Here is a 16,122-nt window from a genome sequence, read left to right on the forward strand (position 1 = left end):
AATTAATTATTTTAATAATAATAAGGATGTAAAAATTGGTTTTTAAACATTTGTTTTTAAAATATTGATTTTGACTGATTGAAACAATTTTTTGATTTTTAAATTAAAACAAATAGATATTAAATAATCTTGATGATGTATTTTTTTCAAATATTCAAAAGAAATGCGATTTTTTTTTAAATTATTTTCATTATTTAGTGAATTATGGTAACAAAACAGATTTATGTAATATGTACTACGTATTAAAGTATTGATTATGATTATGATTATTGCGTCTTCTTTTTAATGATATACCATTGAACTCTGTTAGTTAAGACAAATTATTGATTAAGAATTGTCAAAGGTAATTGGCAAATTAATTAAATAAATATTAAATATATAAATAATAATATTAATATTCAGTTTGTTAATTTTCTACCTAGCTATTTTTTAATAAAACTAATTGTGTCAATAATATTTTTAATAAATTTAAAATTACAGACGAATTAATTTTATTTTATTTCCAAATTAAAAACAAAACCAGACAAAGTAAATACAGATAATCTCGTTTTAATAAAAGGAGCTTGCGTAGAATCGAGACAAAGGCACCGGTAATTAGTAAATGGAAGAAGACAAGCACGTTTCAGTTGGTATCGATTAAGGAGGCACAGTCTAAAAGTGGATGGGACACGTTGCACGACACGGACATCCTAGACGCCCGGCTCAGTGGTGCTGGGTGGTGCGGGCGGCTGGTTCCTCGGACTCGGTTTCGGGGGGGCGTTGTGACCCCACTCACGCCGTCACCGCCGCCGCATCTCCCGACCGACATCGATAATTACGTCTCAAGTCCCTGCACAATACACATGCACGCCAACGTTGCATCGCCCGAATTTATTATTGAGGACGTTCGACGACACTTTGAATTGTCCAAGTTGTCGATATTAGCCCGGCTTGCCGGGACAACTTCAGACGGAGTGTCTGGCAAGATAATTTGCTGACGGGTGCTACGAAACTCGGGATTGAAATTAATTAATCAAATCATTTGATTTTTTATTTTTATTTTAACGCATATACAGCAGGATCTCAAAGTAATTATCATATTTTTTTTGAAAATGGGATTTATGCCGACCATATTTTTAAAATTCATGGTCCAGAAATATTCATAAGTTCCGAAGTGAGTCAGTTTGGTGGTGGTAGAACCAGGTCGTTTCAAATTTGGTGGTGGCCCGATTAAAGCCTAATTCCGTGCCGTTCCGTAAATATATACGTCGTTGACACGCAAAACACCGACCTACTCATAATAACTAATCTGTCAGCAGTAAAATATTCGGATGGATGGGAAAAAAAGGGAAAAACACGAAGCCAGCCACATCTGCTGGAGTCGAACTATTGATGGCGATATCGCATTAAGTGCGGCGCGGCTATTTGTTCCAACAAGGCTAACTCACGGGCTGAAATGGGCGCAGTAAATAAAACGGATGGCGGCCGCGGCATAAGTATATCTCAGTTGCGTGCACCGCAATAAAATAAAGAGGAAAAAGGAATTCGAATGCGGTTCCATACTGTGCGTTTCGATATCAACAAATCAAGTGCGCCCATTTAGAAACACTCCGTACCGGGTTCGGCCGCGTAAAAAATGCCGATATGCGAATGCCTATAGTGCTTATAGGCGGGGAATGCACTCGCATTCGCGAAATATGCCGTTTTTTTTTCGCTAACCCAATATGCGCAATTTCGAACGTTACGAACGGTACAACTTCGGTTTTCCACAATTGTGCTATTTTTTTCGGCCACGATAAAATTATGATTAGATGTTGCATTTTTAAATGACACCTAAAAAACTGCTAATTAAATTAAATTTATAACATATATATATAATTATTTATTAATTATGTCACCATTTGAAAATTATTTAAAATAAAAATATACAATTAATGACTACACTAAATTATTATTAATCTACAATAATCAAAGTATTGTTATGGAAAAAACATTAAATATATGATTTTTTATAACTATATTTTTTATATTTAGGATACAAATATATTTATGTTTCAGACGCCAAATTAATATTATTAATAACTTTTATAAATTTTTATATTTTATGTTTAACTTTAAAGCCAAAAACTGGTTTTAAGTACAATATACGAATTCACTTAAAAATAGCAACTAAAAGGACTAAAAGGAAAATTCAAAATTAATTAATTCTGAAAAGTGTCCTTTCTATTAAAAAATGCAACAAAAATTTTTGAACTTGGCAAGGTCAAGAAAATATTAAAAATATCTTCTATTAGACTGTTAGTAGTCAATAAGTCCCGAGACTAACAACGAAAACAACATTTTTTTTTTTCAAAAATCATTTTTATTCATTAGTATGATCTCCTTTTAGAGTGATACAATCGTTCCAACGCCTTTCCAACATTTCTATACCATGTTTATAAAAGGATTTATCCTATGCTTCAAAATAGGATTCAGTTTCGGCAATGACCTCCTGATTCGAGCCAATTTTTTCTCCCTGAAGCATTTTTTTGAGACCAGCAAAGTCGCTGGGGTCTAAATCTGGCGAATACGGGGGGTGGTGATGCAAATCAAAGCCCAACTCGTTTAATTTTGCCTTTGTTGTCATGGATTTGTGGCTTGCTGTTTTGTTCCACTGAAAGCAATCGCGGCACCCACTTGGAAAAAACCTTTTTCATGCTCAATTTTTCATGAAGGATTGTAAATACGCTTCCAGATGATATCTGTGTCATTTCTGCAATCTCACGAACCGTCACTTTGCGATTTTTCATTATGATTTTTAACATTTCACCCATTTTTTCCGGTGTAACGGCTTCCAATGGCCTACCCGAACGTTCCGTATTGTTTGTGTCCGTACGACCACGTTTAAACTCAGCATATCACCGACAAATCGTTGGTTTGGATGGAGAGGAGTCCGGGCAATGTTTTTCAAGCCATTGCTGGGCTTCTACGGTGATTTTGCCCATTAAAAATCGATGTTTTATCAACACGCGAAACTCACTTTTCTCCATTTTTCAAACCAATTACAAAGTGACTTTACTCTAACCTCGATAACTCTGCTGTTTGTGGTCCTATCGACGTGAAATTTTTAGACGTTTCATGTAAAGGTTCGTACCCTAGGGAAACGTGGCCAGTTTGTGGTACTACTAGGACCATTTCTGGGTTAGTCTCGGGACTTATTGAACGATGTGTTATTACAATTTTTATGTGTATAATATTAAAGAATTTCATATTTTGATGGCGCATCCGCCTAAATTTGAAGAAAAGTATTTTATTAACGGATTAAAATTATATTTAAGTCATAAATTATATAATTAAATTAAAAACTTGTAAATACTAATATTTACACTCAGAGTTGACAATATACTAAGTAACTAAGTAACTAGGTACTTACATTCTCGGTGTTAACTAAAATTTTTCTATTGAGGTAAGATTTTAAACATATCTACATTGATCAATCAGTAAACAATTAATAATAATAAATAATTAATTTGAGTTAATTATTATATAATGTAATACAAATACAAAAATATAGCAACTATTTAAAAAAATCATAAATTAATATTTTATTTTTCTGTTTAAATTTAAATGTTAACATTTTTATAAGTTGAGACAAAAATAAATCCCCGAAAAACTCATGAACCAGAGCGATATTTATTTCGATTTCATTTCCTGACTATATAAAATAAGTTTGGATAAATTTGGGGTATCTAAAGTAAGGTATTTTGGTAGCTGCATAAACTAGAAGAAAATACAGGACGTTCTCAAAAGATTCGTACATAATTATTCCACCAATTCTCGAGGTGAATATATATATGAATTACCTTAAGATACCTTAGTTAAGTTAATATTTTATTTTAAATTTTTTTGAATTTTTATTTATAGAAACTTGTCAAAGTTAACAGGGATTTTTTAAGATAAAAGGTATAGAGTACTTGTACATTGTCCTAACATTTTTGCTAATCATTGTAGACGATTCTAGGATATGGCCAATATTGACAATATACGTGTAAAACAAATATCGTTGCAGTCACTAGGTGCAACAGTCTAACAGAAAATGAAATTAAATAAAACGCAATAAAGTAAAATTTAAGAAATGTGATTTTATTAATTTTTCAAAAACACTTCAAACTGTTCTAAGTAACTACTGTTTTCATATATACAAGTATTAATACGACAGAGGAAATTAAACTTTACTTTTTGCATCATTTACACATCCTGCTTTAAAATGTTATCTTTAAATACGTCTCCCCAATTTCTCTGTGGTATTTATGGATCTGGAGTAAACCATTGATTTTAGAATACCCCATAAGAAATAATAAAAATATATTATTAACTTCGACACCTTGTAATAATCAGTTTCTATACTAGGGTAAGATAAGACAAATAAATCTATTTACACTTCAAATTTTTTGTCACACCCTATATATAATAAATATGCTTAATAAATATCTGATCAATATTTATTAATTAATATGAGATAAGTATTATTAAAAATGTACAGTATTATAATATTATTTTTAATATTCATATTTTTATATATTCAATACAGACATTCAATTTTTTTTAATAATTATACTTTATTTAAATTAGTACGTCAATCACATATAAACAACACTAAATTAGAGGACGTATTATTTTAGTCAAATCAAGTTTCCCTTTATAATATAGAATTCAACTAAATTATATTATTACTGTTGTAATAGCGAGATAACTTATTTATTTAAACATCCAAAGTATGTTTTTACCAGAAAACTATTTAATAAAATGATAATTATCGATTAAACAGCGGACGCTGGGTGTCTTGAGGTTGGGATCGGAATAGCCGAAATTTCCAACAGCGAAGTTAAATGTCGTCGGTGTGGCAGTGGGGCAAAGTGCGGTAGGTCCAGGAACGCGCCGCCGGCTACCGACGCCTGCCGTCAAGACGCCGCCGGTCGATATCCACGTCTCCTCCGACGCATCCTTGCACACTGCGTTCTTTGTTCTCGCCTATCCCTCCTACGTTTCCGCCGCCCTCCCGACCAGCCGCATTCTGATCCCGTGCCAAAAAATCTTCTTGTTTTTGTCGTCCAAATGAGAGATGGCCAAATTGAAAAATTTTATTGGGGATACGGAATTGAATTACGTATTAATTTGTATAAAAATTATTTTGCCGCATTTCTCGCTGTGACTCACTCGAATTCTTGAGTTTTTCCAGTCATTATTCAACGTTCCGGAAGTAATTATTTTACATTTTTATATAAATTTGCTTTGCTTATTACGATTAGATAAACAAATTTGTCTTTAACAACATTAATTATTTTCTATTTAATTTATCAAATCTAATAATACATACAAACTATTAATTATTTCGAAGTGTTTATTAATTAATACATAACCACCATCAATCATGGTAAAATTTCATTTTTTAACTGTAAATTAATTATTGCAGTTTATCCTGGGCCTTAATTAACCTTAATTTTTAGTGTTATTAAAGAAAGTTAAATTACATGTATTTATTTACTATGCAAAATCTGTGTTTATGAACAAAATGAAGAACAAAGAGATAATATCGACGCCGTAATTACTAAACCGAAACTGAACCAGATAATAGACAAAAATAAAGAACATACAATAATGCTTGTAAACATGTTAGTGCCGGTTAATTTGATTTATTAACGTGCCTTAATATTCCTGCTTCTGGATTACCATCGCGGCAGCGTTAGTTGAACTAGTCCATTAAAAATTTAGAAACCATAAATCAAAATCAACTCGAGTTATGTTTGAAAGGAGATCTTCCCGTAAGCCTGGTGCATGTTAGTAAAGAGACTAGAAAAGAGAGTGTGTGCGTTCGCAGTAGAATGTGTAGGCGGTAGTAATTTTCTTTTTGTGCATCGTAAACTTGAATATTACATATTTTCCTGTAGATTTTTATTAACTTGGCGATTTTTGTGGCTTTCCTAATAAAAATATGGGCGTAGGATCTTTTATTACATAAACGGGGTACAAAAATATGTTGTATACCTAATTTAAAGGTATTACGTATACACAAAGAAACTTACAGATTATTTGATTAAAACTTTTATAAAATACATCACTTTTCCAGAAGTCGCAACTGTTTTTGCCTTCTTGAAGCATCTTTAGTCCATTATTTTTACTATTTCACTGGACTAAGAACTAAATTATTTTATTTGTTGTTTTGGTATGAAATAAATAGACAACAAATGCAAATGTAATTATTATTCTGAAGCTGACTGCCGAAGAGTCGTTACTCTTTACGAAGAAAGTTACACTTAAGCTCAGCTGGCTCAACGATTCAATGTGAACTAATTAAAAATCTCCAGAGTTCTAAGCGAGGTACCGAAACGGAAACAACAGGACAAAATCGTTTTCTATGTATCAGAACATCAGAGCAAAGGCTTCTAATTAGTACTTCTTTACAAATTGAATTTGTGTAGCGTTTTAACTTTTGTCAAACAACAAGAAGGCTTGCATGATAACAGGTCAAGAAGGGCACCCACAGATTCCTTACTCAACTGTGTGAGCAAAGACTGAATTTTGCACGTGAACTTTGCTTGGACTAAGATTAGATAAGAATATTGTTATCTGATGAGTCAGGATTCTTTTGTCAGCTGATAGACGAAATAGAGAATGCTTTTTATTAATGGTTCTGATCAGCTTAAATGTCAAAAACTATTTTTGGGTGATATGAAATTATATGCTAAAATATCTAACGTGTAGAATTGTTATGCCCTACAAACCTAGATTGATTTGGTTTAGGGCTTTATGAAAAGCAACATATCTAACAGAAATGTCAAGTAATAAGTTTTACTAAAAAATTAACACCAATTTAATTTAATTGTTCATTTCATTTACAATTACTTTTATATGCTAATGTGATCAGAAACTTGGGTGTCCCATTTCATCAAAAATTGTCATTTGTCTCACACATTAATTTACGTATTCAGAGTGCAACGTCTAAGAGTCCTAGATTCGTAATTAGAAATACTAAATCCTCCCTTCACCCTCCCCAAATTGAAATATGGTGCTACTGTTTGTTCTTCCCTATATTTTATACATAGACAAAGGATTGTTTAATACTGTTTAAGCACATGAAAATCAAATCTAAGGTTTTAATTTCTCTTTATAAGCGTGAAATATACATTAAATTGACATTTTTACACAAATTAGCCAATTATTAAATTGATGGAAATTCTAAATTTTCACGTTCCTCGAGCTCCATCCAACATTTTAATGTCGAAGCTCTAAAACAAACTGTTTACACAAATTTACCAATTTATTGTATGTGTTCTATTTTTAATAATACTTTAAATGATTGTGATTTGCATTTATCTACTATTAAAAAATTATAAATGTGGATAATAATACTTTTGTTATCAAGTTTTGTTTAAATTAATTATTTTTTTTATTTTGAAGCTAGTTTATTAAATGAGTCTGAGACATATATTAGACTATAGACTATACCATTTATTTTTTTGTAAGGTTTATTTATTTGTAAATGTGCATATCATAATATTGTTGATACAGAATTAGCACTGTAGATTGAGAGTGCCTAACTACCCATAGGAATATTATGAAAATTTTAGAAAATTATGCATTATTCCACTTGCACCATTTGTCGGAAAAAATTAAAAAAAAAAAGAATTCAGACCTCACGTAACCATACCTCAATCCCATTGAGCACATGTATGGATATGATGTGTAGACGTCTGACAGAATTTCCTTTTTTTTTTGGACTAGAGAGTGGAAAATCTTAATCGCACTCCTGGATGGAATTCGAAGGCAAGTGTCCGATCCTCACGGACTAAAAACCACTCTCCATCAGGGACCAGCTCTAAAAGCTATAACCCAGAAGGATAGATGGGAACTTATTTATTCAGGCAGCCAAGAGGGAAAGCCTCTTGTATCTGTCCGGATAGTTCCGGGGGCGGAAGACAGAATTTCCAAATCCACCAGACAATTTAAATGACATTTTTTATAGTCGAAGTTTGCACTTAAGATCAAAATCGGTCAATAATTTTTAGCATGGGAATTCGATTTCAAGCTGTTATTAATGTCAGGGGGGAAGTATTTTATTTTATTTAATTTAAGAAATATTTAATCAGAATTGAATATTTTGAAACCATAATATCGTTTTTGTTTACGACGTTTTCCTTTTTAAAAAAAAAAAATGTGATTAAAGTTGACTTTCATGTCAAAAACAACTGATTGATATGTGGCAACCAAGTGGGAGTACGATGTCGGGGTAAAACGACGTGGACGCGCACCGGACAACGGAGATTTCATTAGCGTCCGAAGTGGATGCACGTATAATTTAAGCAAGCTGCATCGCGCGACCGATTGAAGTGCATTCCGATCGATTGGGCAAAAGCGAAAAAAAAAACAGACTACATTCTGCATACTACCGTCGAATTTCGACGCGATATTGTCCGATCCATTTCACCCGTTCCGAACCCGTCTGACGGCGGACGGGAGACACCGCCGACACCGACTCCGCCATCAAAAGCGCACGCTGCCCGTGCATCGATTTTGATTGAATTAAGCCCCATCAAAGTTACATCAGAATGATCGCACGGCGGTGCAAACTGCACGAAAAAAAAAAAATAAATGTGCCAAAGCACAACACACGAGGCGGCAGCGCCGTCCTGTGCACCATAATAATGCATAATGGGCGCCATTCCGGGGACCTTATCAAAGGTTCGATGTCCATCTTACGCTCAACTGGGGCCGCCATGCAAATTGACAAAGTGGCCGACTTGCACGGTTTTGTGCAACGTATCAATGGAAAAAGTTGCGATCCGACTGCAACACAGAAGACACGTACCGCATCGGCGTCTGTTTGACCGGAAACCCTCCGAGCCGTGTTTACGCTCCATCTGGTCGGGCTGGTATTTTATTTCGCAAATGTTCTTCCATTACTGGTGTTTGTTGTTGTGTTTTAATTACTTTTTGTGCTGTTCGGCTGTTCGTGCCGATGAAATGCGACCGTGTTAATTGTTATGATTGTCACGGGATAGGTTGTGATTAGTCTTAATGTTAAACCTGATTTAAAGCTGATTCTTTTGAGATGCTATTATTGAGAAATGTCATTGTAACTTACAACGTGTAAATAGAAACTGAAAAATAAATGGGTGTAAAGTTAAACTATGATACAGAGATGATTAAAACATCATGATTTCTGATATTTTTGTAGTGAAAACTTCTTTAGCCGCGTTGGGCACTTTTTGGTAGGGGAAAATCTTATGGGTTCGCGTCATCTACTTGCTCATGATTGACGCACGAGCAGTGTGGTGTGCGCCTTAGACACTTTTTGGATGGGTGAAATCTCGTGTGTTCGCGTCACCGACATTCTTATACCAGTATATCTGTAGTTACAGCTGACGTATAGTGTTGTGTATATCTTATATTGAAGTTGAATGGACTTAGTGAAAAATTCAATGTTTATATACTGTACATTGTTGAAATAGAGTTTTTATTTGATTATTATTTGAATGACGATGTCCAGTGATCGAAAACTCAGTACTATAATATAAAAGGACAATCGATGCCGTTTTTACGCGATACTAGATAAATTTGAATCAAACATTTTCATTTCTTAGTTCAGTTACCATAAGCCTATTGTATCCTTTTTAGAACAAAATGAAATAATTTTAAAGTACAAAAAGTCTAAGTATTGTAACAATTAAAATAATGTTAAAAATCAAGTACATTTAAATTAAAGTAAATACAAATATTTTCCATAAATAATATGATTGTATATTAATTATTTCAATTGAATTGTATTTATATTTTGTCATGATCTTGTACAGCCCGTAATATATTTGAATAATAAAAAACCACAAAAACATGCTTATAATAATAATAATGTGATAATTTTAATTCAAACATTATGAAATTTCAAATTTTAATAATAAAAGTTTTAAGTTTTTACTTCTATCGGCAGTCTCTATAACTGCCAATTTTATTTTTTTTTTATTTTATAAAAATGTATGTTTAAATTAAGCAATTTATAACATAAATGAATCCCTAAATATTGAAATAGACAGTTTATAAAGGATTGAGAAATTTTTAATTGTTAGACGACTCTAGAAGGTAATAAATCCAAAATTTACACTTACACACCTTTATCCAACATCAGGGGCTGGAGAACTAATCACCGAACATAACCAACACTGAGATACAAATTTGAATTCAATATTTCATTAAATTTTGATAGTCAACTTTTAACAAGAGTTCTCATATGACATCTATTATGTTTAAAAATACTTCATTTCTTTAAAATTGGTTTTATTTTCTAATTTCAGTTTTTATAGACCATCATCAGACAAACTATTAAATTTAGATGGAGCACTATAACATTAAAAGAATCTAAATAATAAAATTTTTACTTCGCAGAAAGTCAATCCTAGTTCATCAACAACCATCAATTCAATCTTGATATTGATTCCTAAATTATATTATTTGCTCTTTTTTCGCATTCAATGAAAATAAATTAAAGTATATATTTTTTCACAACTAGAACACTTTGTCGTTGTAAGTAATATATTTTATTTAAATGTGGAGTATTTTATTTATTACATAATTTCTAAAAATTTTTCGGATAAGTTGTGAAAGACCTTTTTTAAATTTAAATAATCTTTGTCCTAGTTATGTTAAAAAAAAATATATTGAAAATTAACTTGAAACCCTTTATAAATTTTCTTTTATATAGTTAAACAATAAAAAAAAAATACTGATGATTATTTATTTGACTGGCAAAAATAGAGCAGCTTATGATATTTAAAGTTTTATTACTACAATAAATTTGTAATTAGTATTTTAATTAATTCTACTTAGTGTATGTTTTATTGTAAAATTTCCATTACTATGAATAACTTCCAAATACTTTTTTTTCATCGAAAGCAACAGATAGTCAATAATATTTGGATCCAAATTTTATCAGGCCTCTTGTAGAACCGTTAATAAATATTGCTGATTACTATGTCTGATTTTGTTGTTCACTATCTCCTATAAGTTTTCGAAGTTTAGATTGACATGAAAAGTTTATATCAAATATTTTGAAGTATGCTTTGGGTCATTATCTTGTTGAAAATATTTAGTGGCATATTTTTATCTAAATACGGTACCATGTTGTTCCTCAATATTTCTTTTTACATAAAACGATCCATGATAACTTCTATTCATAGGAGAGGTTCCATTCCAAGTCCCGAAATGCAAAACCATACCATTACCGACCTGTCACCGTGTTTAACAGTGAGTATGGTAAACTTTCGGTTAAACTTTTCATGAATAGGTCGCCTTACATATAAAATCTCATCACTGCTAACCAGATTAAACTTGACCTCATCACTCCACATCGCTCGTTTCCAATTATTTAAAGTCTGCAGTAAAAGGGACCTGGTAAACTCAACTCTGGCAGGTCTGTTCTTCTCTGATAGTAATGGTTTTCTATTTATCTGTTACGTTGTTTAAAGAAATATTAATTCCAAGTTGTGTCTCAAGTAGACCTTTTATTATATTTTGGAGTATGTTAAAATTTGTTTATCCTGAAACCTATGGGTTTTTCATGATCTTCCTGTTTTATTTTTTCCTTCCACATAACCAAATTTTGAATATTGTTGGATTGAAAGAACGATACAATCGGTGATGTTAATTCGAAAAATAAATTCTTTCGACGAGGCATTATATTAACTCTGGTGTATACTGTAAAACTAATAAGTGACATTTAGTAAAAAGTTGCTCTACTTTTTGTCAGCCGAATATTTAGTTTTTTGATTTGTAGGTAACAAAATTATTTTTAATACATGAAATATTCACCGGTATGTTTGTACATAATTCTTAAATTATATTAGATATTTTTTAAGTTGCTCTACTTTCTGCCAATACTGTATGTAATACAGTATCATTGATTTTGCTGGCTATCGAATTTTCAAGAAAACAATTAATTATTATATTTATTATTATTAATTAAATTATTCCTACAAAAAATGTATATGTAGGACAATGCATTTGTTTACTTCTGAATTGTTAGTTGTATTATAAATAATTATTTATTATAATTTCTTAAAGTTAAAAACATAGATATATTTTATTATTTATATATTTTCAGGAAATGACTGAAATAGGAGAAAAACAGATGCCCCGATATACAGTGATACTCGAATATGTTTTGCATACGATACAAAATTTCATTAACAAAGATTGACGCATAAATCAAGTGCAAATTTGTATAAAAAAACACGATTTTTGTTTTATAAATATCAAAATAAACAACATCTCCAAATGGTTAAAAAGATGATCAAACGTGTCCCTTATATTTCTCAACAGACACACATCTGAGTGTACCCTCATAGATTCGGATTTCTTGGCATTTATGATTAATTCGGAACTTCAGCCCTACAAAAATTCTATTTGGTTTAGATCAGACATTCTTACAGGGCCTCAGGCTAGAACCATATTTGTTGGTTTAGTAAAGCAACAAGTCCTGGAAACATATACCCTTCAAGACCAATCCAAATGTTTGTCACAAAACACCGCTTACGTTCATATTTCATTAAAACATTAATCTTCATCGGTCTAAACATGCTTATTATGATAATTAACTCATTTTCGAGTAAACTCTGTTTCATCTGTAAAAAATCTAATGTTACTTTATGAGTGGATTTAAGGTTTGTACTCGTGTATGGAGAGTTCTCTAAAGAGGAGGAACACTCCATCCATCTCCAGATTATGCTTTATTCTTATTAGAATGTCCTCTTCTGTTCTAACAGACTATACACAGACCTAGGTCTTTCACTAATTTTGGGTGAATTCTTCCACAGAAACAATATAAGAAATCTGACAATATTAATAATATGCAGTACTTTGAATTTTTCATTATTGATCGAGTCTGATCGAGATTTGTCTCAGAAATCCAAAAATGTAAAAATACAGAGTATTCCATTTAAAAATACTAAAACGGAACCATTTCCGGTGAAACCGGATGTGACCAAAAAATGTTCGAAAGCCTTCCTCTCTCCGTACCATTTTGAAATACACTCGGTCCTTGTCTAATGGATTCGTTGACACCCGGTATTCTTCGCTGAAAATCTAAACACAATTAATTCAAAGTAAGCAATCTCCAATGCGGGATACATTTTGATCAGAATAATATCTATTACTTGTTGTTAGTTAACTGTAATAGTGACTGTCGAATTTTGTGATTTAGCATCACTGTGCGATCCAAGCGGGCACTGAAATGTGCACATACGTCTGGAGCTTTGTGTAGGTTCACATAGTGAACGGGGCCCGGCGAGATGGGCATCTATCGTCGCGTACACACACGCTCTGGGGATTTATCGCCGCTCGCGACGTGCCGTGTTCTCTTTTTGCAACGGGCACCCACACTCCCGCGGACACGACTACCGACCGATCCCGGGACACGCTGGTAGCCAACGCACTCTTATTTACTGCCCCGGCCGTTCACTACGTCTTTCTGTTCATGCCACGGCTTTTTTCCGAACCCGGGAAATGCAATAAACTACCGACAATGCCATTGTGCCATGCTGCCTGCCCGCCTGCCTGCCCGTCTTTTCGTCTTTTGCCTTTTGCCCGCCTGATCGCGACCTATCCCCCCGTTCCACGTTTCGCTGCGTTCTCCATTAATTTCGTGGCATCTGAATCATATTTTTTCGTGAAAAATCGATAAAACGCATTTTATTAGTAAAAGTGACCCCGAAAGAATTTAGGAAATTTAATATTCATCTTTTTCTTTCTAATTTATATACTAAATGTTCATTTAAAATGAATGAAAACTTTTCCTATCGTTATTTAGTTGGTAAATCAGAAAGAAAAATTGATTTTTCTGATAAGTCAAACGGTCTTTGATTGGTGATTTTTAGAACACTTCCGCCCAGCATTATCCAATATCCGTTCGCTGATACTTAAACTGGGATATTTGATGCATACACCAATAAATCCCCCCAAATCCAATCTAATAAAGTTCCCCTTTGACTTTTATTCGAAACGCAATCGTCGGAAATCTATGCGACGATAAAAATGTAAAGCACGCGTCCAGACCGAACATCTGATATTTTTCCTGGCAGCCGTGCGGCCGTGGCCGGGTGCAATTAAAAAATCTCAATTAAACGGATCTCATTTGGTTTTCGTCCGGGAATGACTTCATTCGGCCGGGCAAGTCCGTCCATAAATCAAGGACCCGCAGAGCGAGAGCAATAAGAGAGCACGGTCCCCAGCACACTGGAAGCCGTGGTCCGAAGATGCGATCGCTGAAATAAATCAATTCGCATTCTCGACTGGTTCGTTACTGAAATGCACGCGCTGTCCCCGTCTACCACGTTCAGCTGCCACCGCCAATGCAAACTTTCGACACGTTTCGACTCCACGAGAGGGCAACGACAAGGAAATTGCTCTCTATATCAGTAACGAATTAAATTGTTAAGGGCATGAGTTTTTGGTGATGCAACAGAACTAACAATAAATTTAATAGACAAATTTATTCACGTTTTTAACGTTTAAATTTAAAATAATATAATTCTCTAAGAAGTCCATTCAACAAAATAATCACCATTATAATCCACACATTCTACAAGCAGATTCTAGCCGGAAGAAAAAAATTCTTAGTTATTGGAACTGAAAAAAAAATCAATCTCAATTTTTCAAAGATAAACCGTCTTTATGTATTGGACAATGACAAAAAAAATAATAACATAATGAAACTCGTCTAGTAAACTTCTGTAGAGATCGTTCAGCCTCTTTCTTGGGCTTAAAGAGTTTTAAATATTCAGGTTCTTCAGCTTAAACCCATAGTTATTGCCACAATGAACCAATTTTACGTCAATAAAAGGCTCATTTGCATTAGGTGTAAAAAGTCAATTATAAAATATCTAATTTAATTATTCTCATTTAATTTATATGAAATCCCACAACTTGATATTTTTTCTACATTCCTAATGATTGATTTATCCCACTTTAATGGCTGTGCTATTCCCAAATAACATTGATGTTCATCTTCAATGCAGTCACTACCACTTTCTATCTTTTTCAAATGTATTGCAAATGCGTTCTACCGCAAAAAATGTTTCAATTGAAACATAGGAAAACACAGTTAAAAAGTATTTATAGTTTAACACAAAAATGTTAACATATAACATGAAAATTACCTTAAATAAATCAAGAATCCAAAACGTAAATTAGATTTTCCGAAATCTAATATTTTGGAGAAAGGGATAATTTCATATTACAGTATTTAAGAAATTTTGAAATTTAAACTAGACAAGTGTCACGAATAACGAAAATAAAATATGAATAAAAATCTTGTTGTAAACATACAATATGGCCCATTTGAACTTTCTTTTCAATAGTAAAACATGAATATATGTACTTACAGACAAACTGTCACGTTTTTGGCACAAAACCAAAACTTATAGTCATCGATTTTCAAACTCAAAATTTTTCGTAGCTACCTACCACTTGACCGGTTTCTATAATATTTTTAATAATACAAAAAACTATTGACTTATTTACTCCTAAACATTCAAACATCATTTGAACCAATGATTAAATCGATTTAGATTCATAGAAAGCAATGGGATCATAAAGTAAAAAATTGATATTTACACACCGTCAAAACTCTTGTAAATAATTAGTTGCTTTATCACAAAGATTTTTAACATATTTGTTTGTTTGGTTTGGAGGACCACTGGTAGAAAGCAAAATATAAAACTAGAACCAAAAAAGTAGTCTATTGAAATTTGTAAATTTGCAAAATAATATATTTTAAAGAAACAGATGCTCTAATACTCTGTATGTCTTCCTCTGTTCAGTGAATTAATCCGCCGTGGCATTGAAATAATTAAATTATTGATGTCTTCTAGCGAAATGTTAACCCATTCGTCTTAAATTGTTACAATTAGCTCCTGAGGAGTTGTGGGTGTATTTAGCCTCCTTAAATTTTTTAACCTAGCAAATCCCACACGTGCTCGATCCTATTATCTGGCCAATTCAATCTTTGCACATTTGCTTGTTCTAACACAATTTAAACATTTCTTGTGGGTTGGGGTCGAGGATTATCGTCCATAAAAGTGAAATTTTCTCACTGTTCTTGTCTCATGGGTTGAATAA

The sequence above is a fragment of the Aethina tumida genome, chromosome 3 (assembly GCF_024364675.1).
Source record: "Aethina tumida isolate Nest 87 chromosome 3, icAetTumi1.1, whole genome shotgun sequence".
Classification (NCBI taxonomy): domain Eukaryota; kingdom Metazoa; phylum Arthropoda; class Insecta; order Coleoptera; family Nitidulidae; genus Aethina; species Aethina tumida.